Raw genomic sequence first — 14831 nt, forward strand, 5'->3', positions numbered from 1 at the left:
TCGCAGTAGCATAATCACACATACACTAGCATAAATTAATACGATTATCTCTCGCATTCGCATAGTTTATGCGCATAAATTACAGCAAATTAACATTTTTTCGGATAATTATGCAAATTTCAAATTTGATTTAATTTTTATTATTTTCATCAAATTTTCATAACCTACATATACAAGAGACCGCAACCTCACCCCAACCGTGACGCGTGTCGGAGAGCCCTCATGTCGTTGTTGTTGACTCCGTAGTACAGGTTTTGTTTGGGTTAGATCGCGTGAATATATAAATGTTGTGTTGTTATACCTCGCCACCACCCGACACGGCCATCACCACACAGAGACCCATAGACATCGTCACCACACAGAGACCCACAGACTCACCACACTGTCAACCACAGACTCAGCCCCTTTACCGTATTCACCTGATTAAGAGACTCAGTTTTTTATGTTCTTGTTACAACAAAGTATGGTTTGCGTCCTATAATCCGGTAGTAGGATAGATCGGATTGATTTAACTCACCCGTTTTGGGGTGCGTCTTACTTTACCCACTAAGCTATTCATTGTTGTTATGTTTGTGTTATATTTTAAATACAAAATGTTTACATTTGTGGGACCTCTTTGGCCAAGAATTACAATTACAGAATAAGGGATATGGTGTTACCACCTCGTGGAAATAGAAAAACTTCATCAGCAAAAAAGGAAAAGGAGGAGGGAGACACAGGGAGGAGGGAGACGGGGGAAGGAGGGAAACACGGGGAGCAGGAAGGAGACCGGGGGAGGAGGGAGACACAGGGAGGTGGAGGGAGACAGGGGGAGGAGGAGGAGGAGGAGGGAAATGAGGGGGAGGAAGAGAAGGAGGTGCTGCAGCTGCTGACCTTCTTGACAGCGAATCTGATCGCCGGTTTCATGGCTCACCTAGCGACACAGACGGAGTGGCTGCAGTTGCAGGAGCAGCTGCAGTAGGTGCAGAAGGTTCAGCAGCTGCAGGAGGTTCAGCCAGCACAGCTGGTGCAGGAGGTGGTCAACTGCCTGGCAGACCTGTTCCTCGTGCGGTTCAGAGACTCCGTTCTGGACTTGGTGAGCCACACGGAGGAGCGGGTGGTGCACCGAGGGCTCCTCCGGCTGCTCGTGGACGTGGCCTGGGAGGTCCTCCGCGATGGCTCCGCGAGCTGGGGCCGCGTGGTGGTCCTGGTGGTGCTCTGCTCGCTCCTCCCTCGCGAAGAGGCTGGTGGACTGCTTACGTCTGAGCGACGCGGAGAAGACGGTGGCCGTGACGGACGCGGTGGCCGCCCTGCTGGTGAACGCGTGCGGGGCCTGGCTCGTTGAGCAGGGAGGCTGGGAGGGCTTCAGGCGAGAATTCGGGCTGGGGTCGCCCACCTAGGAGAGCGGCCGCGGATGCCGAGCTCCGACGATTGGCGACGGTGGAGACAAAAAGAGAGGAGAGAGCGAGAACGTCGCAGTTGGGAAAAGAAGAAACAATCCGTACGGAGGAGACGGCGCGACCTCACCCTCACCCCAACCGCGACGCGCGTCGGAGAGCCCTCATGTCGTTGTTGTTGACTCCGTAGTACAGGTCTTGTTTGGGTTAGATCTCGTGAATCTCATAATGTTGTGTTGTTAAACCCGCCACCACCCGACACGGCCATCATCACACAGAGACCCAGAGAGATCGTCACCACACAAAGACCCACAGACTCACCACACTGATACAACAAAGTTTGGTTTGCATCCTATAATCCGGTAATAGGAGAGATCGGATTTATTAAGCTCACCCGTTTTGGGGTGCGTCTTACTTTACCCACTAAGCCATTCATCATTGTTGTTATGTTTGTGTTATATTTTAAATACAACACGTTTACGTTTATGGGACCTCTTTGGCCCAGAATTAAAAAGACAGAATAAGGACACACTGCAAGCCTCGCAGAGTGCTCTGCTACTGTGGAAGAGGCGTGTGGTAGCATTCCACCTGCCACGGCCCCTGGGGGAGGTGTTTTATCTAGGCCCCTTTTCCATCTTAATATTAACAAGTAATTTTTCAATACATATAGATACATATTTCTATTGTTTCTTTTAATTTTAATAATGAATAAAAACACCAAACCAGGCCTCAGCATGGCATGTGGGGGTCATATTTACCTTGACCCACTAACACGATTTTGACGTTCAGAGCCCTCCCAGGGTCAGAGGGAGCAGATAGAGAGCAGAGCGCAGTGGATTGCAAAGGGCTGACGTAAACACAAAGCCAGGGTCACTGGGAGGTTGCGTTAGCCTAGATCTAGTTAAGTCAAAAAAGCTAATTGGTGCTGCATTACTATTAAAGCAACTTAAAGTCGGAATTTAACGACAGGGTAGGCTAAAGTTATTGATCTTCACACCCACTTCAATTGAACCCTGCCACAAGCTACGTCAATGTAACCATCACCCGTCTATTAATTTAATATGAAATGTATTTCCATATTTTAATAATGTCTATACGACTTGACCCGAAGCCTATAACAGTCAGGTTTTCCTAAGTCAACATAAATGCTCTAGCCTCCACCCATACGCAAATAATAAGCAGGGTTAAAGTAAGAGTAGAGAGGAAAAGAAATGCAAGCCGACAGCAACACTGCAACGTAAGCAAAGGGCGATGTTAAACCCAGGGTCGGAGAGAAAGGGAAATCCCGGCCGTCTTTGTATCCCTGCAGCGCGGGGTAGGAGTGTGTATACGCTTGGGGAAACACGAGTCAAACACCACAACGAGAAGCTGACTCAGACCTTGGATTAATACAGAATCATAACTATGGAACTCTGATGAAATGAAATGTTAACTTAAAACTTTTTAACCATTTCTTTGTGCGTCGGTGAAAGTCGGAGGGAATATCACCCCTCCCTCCAGGTTGTGCACCCAGACAGAGAGGCGCCTTCGAGACAATTTATAACATTTGATTGTTTTACTTGTGGGTTTTATGGTAGGAGTATGACAACGGAATATACCGTGGGTGATCTACACAAGGACACACACTGACACATGTACGGACACACACACACGGACGCAGATACATACGGACAAATCCTTACACAGCAAAAATCGAAAGAAACCTCGCCTTGTGGGCAGGATCCGAGTGAAGGGATTTTTGGGCATAAAAAGAGGATCCTGAGCATTGAAACCTCAGTTCGACTTGGGGGGGGGGGTCGGCTCACCAGAGTTCGACCGGGGGGTCGACTCTCGGGAGACAGTTCGACTCGGAGGAGCAACTCGGAAAAGTTCGACCCGGGGGGGTCGGCTCACCAGAATTCGACCGGGGGGGGTCGACTCTCGGGAGACAGTTCGACTCGGAGGGGTCGGAACTCGGGGAGTTCTACCAGGGGGGTCGGAACTCGGGGAGTTCGAATCGGAGGAGGTCGGAAAGCGGGGAGTTCGACCAGTGGGCCGGCTCAGGAGCAGTTCCAATCGGGAACGAGAGCAACAGGTCGCCAGCCGGCGAGCTGCAGAGCAGGGGGCGGCGAGCAGAAGCCAAAGTGGCCCCGTCGCTACCCACTGACGTTGGCAAGACTCGCAAGGTAGTGAGGCGTCACCTAGTGTGATTTCCAAGAGCTGAAAGACAGAATATTGCTGATAGATTATTCTACATTGAGTCCAGCTGCAGAGCGACCGACGCACCAAGCAAGAGCTTCTGCAAACCAGAGCAAGAGCACGTGCGACTTGAGTCATCCAGCAGTGGAGAAAAACCTGCTTTCAGGAAACCAGCAACGAGCACGTTCGAGTTCTCCACCCAGAGAGAGGGAGCGTGCCGATGTAGCTCATCCAACAGCGGAGAGAAACTGCTGTCAGCGAACCAGCACGAGCGTGATCGCGCAGCTCATCCAGCAGTGGAGAGAGGTGTCCACTGAGCAGAACTGAGAGCGATCAAGCAACTCTCCCCCGTGGACAGAGGCTGGCTGCTGCGTGGAGGAGGGCGGCGATTCGTATGATGCACTCCCACACACCTCACCGCTCTAAAGGGAGCGAGGCTACTTCTCCTACAAGCGATGCCAACTTCAGCATATGGCAACGCAAATAATTAATTCCAAACACTGACTATTCAAAACAATTCATATCACTCAAACATACACAGGTCCTTAACCAGAAGCGAACACTCAAGTCCGTGAACCATCTGGCTGTGGAAGCATCGATCGTGTGATAACAGTCCGTCATTTATAAGTATATTCATAATTTCCCTCTTTAATATTTTGTTTTGGACTGTACTTCTAATCGCATAAGTTACCAACCGATCCATCAATACGAATTAACCCTTGGCACCTTCGCCACGGAGCTACGGTCCCGGGGAGGAATCGTGCTAAACCGATTTTCTGATCATACATTCTTATTCACGAATTAATTAATTAATCTCCCGTGAGATAACACGTTCCGCCGCATACGCTCACACTAAGCCATTTCGGTAATCTTATAGTCTGTCCGGTGGATCTGTTGTTACATTTATGCTTTTGGAAATAATAACTGTTTGATTGTCTTTTTATATGAATACCGTTGCATGTTAATCAGTCGCCTGTGATAATGTGCTGACCATTTCAAGCATAATGATCGTTCATATTATAATGTATAAGCTTTTGTGTAACATAGCATTTGCATGTTCTGACTCTCTCTCTCTCACTAACAGCAATCGCTTTATGCGGGGTCCATGTGTTATCAAAGTGAAATCGTACAGTCGTTGATGATACTGTCTTGATACCGTGTGGATACCGTGTTGAAGTTCCGAGATTGAGAGTCACATACATATTATAGTTAAGGTTTAATTAGAAAATAAATTGATTAATACAGAAGTGGTCGTGTGATTCTTTCCTGAAGTTTTTGCATAAGATCTGTATCCTGCGACGAGATATGAACTCGGGAACCTAAACTATAAACACACCAATCCACACTCATTAAACTAATGCGAACGATGTGAACATGGGACCTAAAATATGAACACTCGGGGAGTGGTAAAGCGAGAATCATTGTATTATGCTGATCAATAATACGAAGTTAGACAACGAGGCTGAATTGACACTAGCGTAACGGCACACGATTGATTGCGTTATCCTGATTGATAACCCCACCTCGTCAACGAGACGGGGCCTGATTATCATAAAGGCTATCATTAACACAACCACACCCACTCGTATAAATTAATACGATTACCTCTCTAATTAGCATAGTTACACGCATAAGTACACAAATTCGCATAATTTCGGATTAATTATGCAAATTTCGAATTTCATTTAATTTTAATTATTTTTCATCAATTTTCACACACCCACATATACAACAAATTGGGGGCTCGTATCCGGGATCTCTCGCAGACAGTTTATGCTTAAATTAAGGAACGAATCACTGTTGTATTAATCAAGGTATTGTGAACTAACATTGCCCTGTGACTGTAAACGGTGTAAACAAACAAAAAAACGCACTCTGAAGGAAAATACCAGAGTAGCAGTGGATAACAAAGACAGTGGGGGTAAGATTATTTGCTCGAGTTGAACCAACACATCCTGTGATACGAATGTTTTTATATGTACTCTGAAGTGGAATTCCAGAGTAACTCAAGCCACACATAAGAGACTAGAGTTAAGATACACTCTTAGGTCTATTAACTACACTACGTAATAGAGATGGCACATGACCCGCAACGTTCTGAGGGTGACATCCCAACGCATAACACTGATACAGAATGGACCTCCGAGGAGGAGATAGAATCTATGGAAAAACAATATCGTGAATTTGTGTTAAAACGTACTGGACGGACTGCTAGACAGCAGACAGAGCAGAGAGACGTATGGGAGGGGAGACATATAGAAGATGTTAAGGCACATAGGAGGAAACTACTTAAGGATGTGATGAAATATAGCAAAGCCAAACGTGACGTAAAAATTGCAGAAATAGCAAGGTTAGACTCGTATCTCCTCACACAGACATACAGAGAAAGATTATGGACTGGGGAAAAATTTGACAGGGAAAGGAAGGAGAAACTGTCCCTAATAGAGGAGGTTGAGCGTCTGCACGCCCTCGTGAGAGAAAAAGAGTCGGCGCTGAATGCACCAGCGAAACCCCCAGATGTTGATACACATAACACATACGGGAGTAACAGTTTACCACACTCCGAGCCACGCGGACGTAAACCAGAGACAGGTCACACAGGAGGTGTGGCTACCAATCAAAGTGGTTTTGACAGAGATTCCCCCTCGCGACTCGAGAGAGGGGAGGGAGAGATACGGATGAAAATAGGAAAACATAGGACTGACAACTTCGAGGGTAGAGAGGAAAAAAATATTAACACTAAGTCAGCAGGATATTCTGTACTGATCGAGCAAAAAAGGGCGGAGCTGGGGCAAGACGAGCGACATGACAGAGACAGCTCATTTGGTAGACACATTCCACGCAAGCACGACCGACGTGGAACCTATGGCAGAGATTACTTTCCAGAAAGACGCACATCACACAAGCATGAGCCATGGGATAAGCAGGAGTCACCGAGCAAAGTTGACTCACGTTACAGGTGCAAAAGGCACTACAAAAGTTATGTTAAGCAGCGCCACCGTGATGGTGACAGCTCGAGTGAGCACTCCTCAGGAACAGACGCCTCTGACGATGATCAACTGTCCGAATACTCATTCAGTAGTAAAACTCTGAAATTGATGGACAAGGCTCTCGTCAGAATTCCCTACTTTGATCCACACGATAGGAACAGAGACATACACGCTCACATCGCAACGGTAGAAGCAGAAGCAGTGATCAGGGGTTTGAGGAAAACGAATGAGAAAGCCAGTTTACTGAGACGAAGCTTGCACGAGCAGTCTATACCATGGGTAAAGTCGCTTTCATACAAGGTTCGGAACGATTTCAAAAAGCTGAGCCTGGCAGTGAGCCGGAAGTTTGGAGAATATTTAACATGGTCTGAGGGATTTAATGCTGCAAAATCTATGACCCAGTGCGCAGACGAGGATCCACGAGATTACCTCCTACGGTTTAAAAGAGCGTACTACGCGGGTGATGTGGATCAGTATCACGAAGGTGACAAAAGGTTCAAAGTTATGTTTTTCGGGTCTTTGAGTCCAGAGATTACAGAAATTGTGGGAATGGTATTGAATCCAGAAACAGCCTCCTTACACCATATAGAGGATAAGGCGCACAGAGCTTGGCTGTACAGAGCTAAAGACAATAGTTCTACGACACCCAGAGAGAGGGATGATGTAACCAGCGTTTCAGAGGGAAATAAAAATCACGTGAGCAGAAACCCAGCACCACCAGCGAGGCAATGGCCCGCAGGCTGGGAGCGATCGCAGTGTGCAGAGACGCATATTTGCGAGAATCGCGGTGTGTGTAGACCAAGAGCAGAATCATGCCGGGTCCCAATGCCACGACACACGAGGGATCAAACACAATCGGCCCACTTCCGATCGATTCCCCCACCAGTTTTACCAGGAGAGAGCAGAGGCATGAGGAATAGGGAGACAGGCGTGAGCTTGGCTGAGACACAAAAAATGACACGGGCACGTGATGAATCAATCACATTGGTTGAGAGGGAGCTTTCAGTGAGAGTGGTGTCCGTGGAGCTGCAGGGAAATTATGGACCCGTTAAAAAAATTAAGCAGGCTGCGGTTGACAAGGTAAACCAGGAGGGTCCCAATGATTGGGAAACAATAAATGCGTCGGGCACCAGTTCTGATAATGTGGTGGAGAGCGCAAGTGTTGCTCCCGTAATTGACACACCTATCGAGCAGGGAAACATAACTGCATTAAAGTGTGATCCTACAGGAGATGATAACCAACCGCAGGGAGGGGAAGGAAAACCTGATTGTCTGGTAAATATAAATGCCATCCCTTGTGTCGCGGAAGTGCGTGAGTGTACTGTGGAAGAGGCAGATGAATGCAGACATCAGCCTTTGGATGTTAAATTGTGCTCGGGCACACTAAGGAGGGATGGAGATCAGAGTGTTGAAGTGGAGGAGAAGAATATCCGTGACGGATCGGGAATTGTGTTGAAACACAGCATACTCAAAAGCACGGAATCGAATCGTGACCCAGAATCGAATCGTGGCACGGAATCGAATCGTAGCGCAGAAGGGAATCGTGGCCCAGAGTCAAATCGACTCCCAGAGGCAGCAGATGTGCACAGGGCTGCGGAGAATACAAATGACCCCAACAGTCGAGTACGGAAACTCGTGGTGTATGTTGATCCTGGTTACGCACAGCATAACTTCACGCCACACAATCTCACATGGAAAGGGAGTGATAAAATAAATTACCGATACGAACCAGTGAGCCATGTTCATTAGGCCAAAGCCATCACGACGATGAGCCGGGACGATGATGTGATGATGTTGCATGGAAGGGTCATCGGTAACTCTAAGATACCTGGCCATGAGAGATATGATACACTCGTGACTAAAAGAGTCAGTCAGGTTATCAATGACTTGGTACAAGGTGGCGGAGAGGTAACATGAGAAAGTCAGAGAGACACCGTGGTTCTCGTTAACCTGCACTCCGCCATGGTTAACTTAACAATCCAAGAATTGGGTTTCGCAATCCGAGATCTGTACGAAGAAGAGAATACTCGACAGCAAATTCAATAGTTGATCCAAAGACTTGTTGCATTGCACCAGCGGCAGCATCAGTGATCTTCTCCAAGGACAATTACCTTCATATCTGGTAACTCCAACACTAAAAAAAAATGTGATACCATTAGCATCCCTGGAAACAATCAGTACAACACAGGTACAAATTGACTTTAAAATGGGTACAGCCACACCCATACATGGGGACTCCCAGACCGGACAGGTGGGATTTTTGTTGAATTTCCCACTGGTCAAACCCGAAAATGTATTTCGATTGCGGACAGTATTGAACGTGGGTACATGGAATAACGACATCTCCTATAACATGTAGCCAGTTAAACAATTTCCCCTTGTTTTACCTTCCTTTTAGTATTTCTTTTCTTATTTCAAATGTAATCATAAGTTGTGACGTGCGCGCGTTGTAAGGAAAAATTACTTGAGTAATATTGATGATTCATGATGGAAAAGTGCATAGATTCTTTGTTTTAAAAATGACCCGTGGCCAATTGACCACCGATCATTTTTAAAAGGGCGGAATGTTGTATCTAGGCACCTTTTTCATCTTAATATTAACAAGTAATTTTTCAATACATATAGATACATATTTCTATTGTTTCTTTTAATTTTAATAATGAATAAAAACACCAAACCAGGCCTCAGCATGGCATGTGGGGGTCATATTTACCTTGACCCACTAACACGATTTTGACGTTCAGAGCCTTCCCAGGGTCAGAGGGAGCAGATAGAGAGCAGAGCGCAGTGGATTGCAAAGGGCTGACGTAAACACAAAGCCAGGGTCACTGGGAGGTTGCGTTAGCCTAGATCTAGTTAAGTCAAAAAAAGCTAATTGGTTCTGCATTACTATTAAAGTAACTTAAAGTCGGAATTTAACGACAGGGTAGGCTAAAGTTATTGATCTTCACACCCACTTCAATTGAACCCTGCCACAAGCTACGTCAATGTAACCATCACCCGTCTATTAATTTAATATGAAATGTATATACATATTTTAATAATTTCTATACGACTTGACCCGAAGCCTAACACTCAGGTTTTCCTAAGTCAACATGAATGCTCTAATCCACCCATACGCAAATAATAAGCCGGGTTAAAGTAAGAGTAGAGAGGAAAAGAAATGCAAGCGCACAGCAAAACTGCAACGTAAGCAAAGGGCGATGTTAAACCCAGGGTCGGAGAGAAAGGAAGATCCCGGCCGTCTTTGTATCCCAGCAGCGCGGGGTAGGAGTGTGTATACGCTCGGGGAAACACGAGTCAAACACCACAACGGGAAGCTGACCCAGACCTTGGACTAATACAGAATCATAACTGTGGAACTCTGATGAAGTGAAATGTTAACTTAAAACTTTTTAACCATTTCTTTGTGCGTCGGTGAAAGTCGGAGGGAATATCACCCCTCCCTCCAGGTTGTGCACCCAGACAGAGAGGCGCCTTCAAGACAATTGATAACATTTGATTGTTTTACTTGTGGGTTTTATGGTAGGAGTATGACAACGGAATATACCGTGGGTGATGCACAAGGACACACACTGACACACGTACGGACACACACACGGACGCAGATACATATGGACAAATCCTGACACAGCAAAAATCGAAAGAAACCCCGCCTTGTGGGCAGGATCCGAGTGAAGGGATTTTTGGGCATAAAAAGAGGAACTCGGAGGAACAACTTACCAGAGTTCGACCGGGGGGGGGGTTGGCTCACCAGAGTTCGACCGGGGGGTCGACTCTCGGGAGACAGTTCGACTCGGAGGAGCAACTCGGAAGAGTTCGACCAGGGGGGTCGGAACTCGGGGAGTTCGACTCGGAGGAGGTCGTAACGCGGGGAGTTCAACCAGTGAGTCGGTTCAGGAGCAGTTCCAATCGGGAACGAGAGCAACAGGTCGCCAGCCGGCGAGCTGCAGAGCAGGGGGCGGCGAGCAGAAGCCAGAGTGGCCCGTCGCTACCCACTGACGTTGGCAAGACTCGCAGGGTAGTGAGGCGTCACCTAGTGTGATTTCCAAGAGCTGAAAGACAGAGTATTGCTGAAAGTTTAATTTGCATTGAGTCCAGCTGCAGATCGACCGACGCACCAAGCAAGAGCTTCTGCAAACCAGAGCAAGAGTACGTGCGACTGGAGTCATCCAGCAGTGGAGAAAAACCTGCTGTCAGAGAACCAGTACAAGTGCGTGCGACCTGAGTCATCCAGCAGCGGAGAGAAACCTGCTTTCAGCAAACCAGCAGCGTGTACGTTCGAGTTCTCCACACAGAGAGAGAGAGGGAGCGTGTCGATGCAGATCATCCAACAGCGGAGAGAAACTGCTGTCAGCGAACCAGCACGAGCGTGATCGCGCAGCTCATCCAGCAGTGGAGAGAGGTGTCCACTGAGCAAAACTGAGAGCGATCAAGCAACTCTCCCCCGTGGACAGAGGCTGGCTGCTGCGTGGAGGAGGGCGGCGATACGTATGATGCACTCCCACACACCTCACCGCTCTAAAGGGAGCGAGGCTACTTCTCCTACAAGCGATGCCAACTTCAGCGTATGGCAACGCAAATAATTAATTCCAAACACTGACTATTCAAAACAATTCATATCACTCAAACCTACACGGGTCCTTAACCAGAAGCGAACACTCAAGTCCGTGAACCATCTGACTGTGGAAGCATCAACCGTGTGATAACAGTCCGTCGTTTATAAGTATATTCATAATTTCCCTCTTTAATATTTTGTTTTGGACTGTGCTTCTAATCGCATAAGTTACCAACCGATCCATCAATACGAATTAACCCTTGGCACCTTCGCCACGGAGCTACGCTCCCGGGGAGGAATCGTGCTAAACCGATTTTCTGATCATACAATCTTAATCACGCATTAATTAATTAATTAATCTCCCGTGAGATAACACGTTCCGCCGCATACCCTCACACTAAGCCATTTCGGTAATCTTATAGTCTGTCCGGTGGATCTGTTGTTACATTTATGCCTTTGGAAATAATAACTGTTTGATTGTCTTTTTATATGAATACCGTTGCATGTTAATCAATCGCCTGTGATAATGTGCTGACCATTTCAAGCATAATGATCGTTCATATTATAATGTATAAGCTTTTGTGTAGCATAGCATTTGTATGTCCTGACTCTCTCTCTCACTAACAGCAATCGCTTTATGCGGGGTCCATGTGTTATCAAAGTGAAATCGTACAGTCGTTGATGGTACTGTCTTGATACCGTGTGGATACTGTGTTGAAGTTCCGAGATTGAGAGTTCACATACATATTATAGTTAAGGTTTAATTAGAAAATAAATTGATTAATACAGAAGTGGTCGTGTGATTCTTTCCTGAAATTTTTGCATAAGATCTGTATCCTGCGACGAGATATGAACTCGGGAACCTAAACTATAAACACACCAATACACACTCATTAAACTAAAGCGAACGATATGAACATGGGAACCTAAACTATAAACACACCAATACACACTCATTAAACTAAAGCGAACGATATGAACATGGGAACCTAAACTATAAACACACCAATCCACACTCATTAAACTTTAAAGCGAATGATATGAACTTGGGACCTAAAATATGAACATTCGGAGAGTGTTAAAGCGAGAATCATTGTATTATGCTGATCAATAATACTAAGTTAGACAACGAGGCCGAATTGACACTAGCGTAACTGCACACGATTGATTGCGTTATCCTGATTGATAACCCCACCTCGTCAACGAGGCGGGGTCTGATTATCATGAAGGCTATCATGAACACAACCACACCCACTCGTATAAATTAATACTATTACCTCTCTAATTAGCAGAGTTATACGCATAATTACACGAATTAACATAATTTTGGATTAATTATGCAAATTTCGAATTTCATTTAATTTTAATTATTTTTCATCAATTTTCACACACCCACATATACAACAACATGTTGTTTGATTGGTTGCTCGTCCATTTTATATCCCATAGCTTAACCACTCATATCTTTGGATTCCTCTCGATGAGGCGAGCAGTACGAGTACCACCTTGATGGGTCTGCGACGTTTTCTTCCAGAGTTATGACCAAAAAACCACAAACATCCCAGAATCCTCTCGGTTGGGGTCAAAATGTTGTCGCTCATTAAATCCCATAAGAAACGTCGCATCGAATAAATGTGATTGAATTCTCCCAGTCTGCACGAGCGGAATTGAATGGTGTAACTGATTTTGCTGTGCTGTGTTAAATCAGATATTTGCATGACTGCTTCCAGAGTTACTACAAAAAAACCACAAAACATCCCACAATCCTCTCGGTTTGGGGTCAAAATGTTGTCGCTCATTAAATTCCATAAGAAACGTCGCATCGAATAAATGTGATTGAATTCTCCCCGTCTGGACGAGCGGGATTGAATGGTGCAACTGATTTTGCTGTGCTGTGTTAAATAAGATATTTGCATGACTACAATTGTTTTATTTTGTGAATAGCAAAAAGCATTCAACCCATAATACATGTTGTTTTATTGGTCGATCGTCCATTTTATATCCCATAGTTTAAATACTCATATCTTTGGATTCCTCTCGATGAGGCGAGCAGTACGAGTACCACCTTGATGGGTCTGTGACGTTTCCTTCCAGAGTTATTACAAAAAAAAAACATCCCAGAATCCTCTTGGTTTGGGGTCAAAATGTTGTCGCTCATTAAATTCCATAAGAAACGTCGCATCGAATAAATGTGATTGAATTATCCCCGTCTGGACGAGCGGGATTGAATGGTGCAACTGATTTTGCTGTGCTGTTTTAAATAAGATATTTGCATGACTGCAATTGTTTTATTTTGTGAATAGGAAAAAGCATTAAACCCCATAAAACATGTTGTTTTATTGGTCGCTCGTCCATTTCATATCCGATAGCTTAACGACTCGATTCTTTGGATTCCACTCGATGAGGCGAGCAGTACGAGTACCACCTTGATGGGTCTGCGACGTTTCCTTCCAGAGTTATTACCAAAAAACTACAAACTTCCCAGAATCCTCTCGGTTTGGGGTCAAAATCTTGTCGCTCATTAAATCCCATAAGAAACATCGCATCTAATAAATGTGATTGAATTCTCCCCGTCTGGACGAGCGGGATTGAATTGTGCAACTGATTTTGCTGTGCTGTGTTAAATAAGATATTTGCATGACTGCTTTTGTTTTATTTTGTGAATAGCAAAAAGAATTCAACCCCATAATACATGTTTTTTTATTGGTCGCTCGTCCATTTCATATCCCATAGCTTAACCACTCATACCTTTGGATTCCTCTCGATGAGGCGAGCAGTACGAATACCACCTTGATGGGTCTGCGACGTTTCTTTCCAGAGTTATTACAAAAAAAACCACAAACATCCCAGAATCCACTCGGTTTGGGGTCAAAATGTTGTCGCTCATTAAATCCCATAAGAAACATCGCATCTAATAAATGTGAGTAAATTCTCCCCGTCTGGACGAGCAGGATTGAATGGTGCAACTGATTTTGCTGTGCTGTGTTAAATAAGATATTTGCATGACTGCTTTTGTTTTACTTTGTGAATAGCAAAAAGCATTCAACCCCATAATACATGTTGTTTTATTGGTCGCTCGTCCATTTCATATCCCATAGCTTAACCACTCATACTTTTGGATTCCACTCGATGAGGCGAGCAGGACGAGTACCACCTTGATGGGTCTGCGACGTTTCTTTCCAGAGTTATTACAAAAAAACTACAAACATCCCAGAATCCACTCGGTTTGGGGTCAAAATGTTGTCGCTCATTAAATTCCATAAGAAACGTCGCATCGAATAAATGTGATTGAATTCTCCCAGTCTGCACGAGCGGAATTGAATGATGTAACTGATTTTGCTGTGCTGTGTTAAATCAGATATTTGCATGACTGCTTCCAGAGTTACTACAAAAAAAACACAAAACATTCCACAATCCTCTCGGTTTGGGGTCAAAATGTTGTCGCTCATTAAATTCCATAAGAAACGTCGCATCGAATAAATGTGATTGAATTCTCCCCGTCTGGACGAGCGGGATTGAATGGTGCAACTGGTTTTGCTGTGCTGTGTTAAATAAGATATTTGCATGACTACAATTGTTTTATTTTGTGAATAGCAAAAAGCATTCAACCCATAAAACATGTTGTTTTATTGGTCGATCGTCCATTTTATATCCCATAGTTTAAATACTCATATCTTTGGATTCCTCTCGATGAGGCGAGCAGTACGAGTACCACCTTGATGGGTCTGC

The sequence above is a fragment of the Petromyzon marinus genome, chromosome 79 (genome assembly GCF_048934315.1).
Source record: "Petromyzon marinus isolate PM22_M1 ecotype Great Lakes invasive population chromosome 79, UKy_Petmar_22M1.pri1.0, whole genome shotgun sequence".
NCBI classification, from domain to species: Eukaryota; Metazoa; Chordata; class Hyperoartia; order Petromyzontiformes; family Petromyzontidae; genus Petromyzon; species Petromyzon marinus.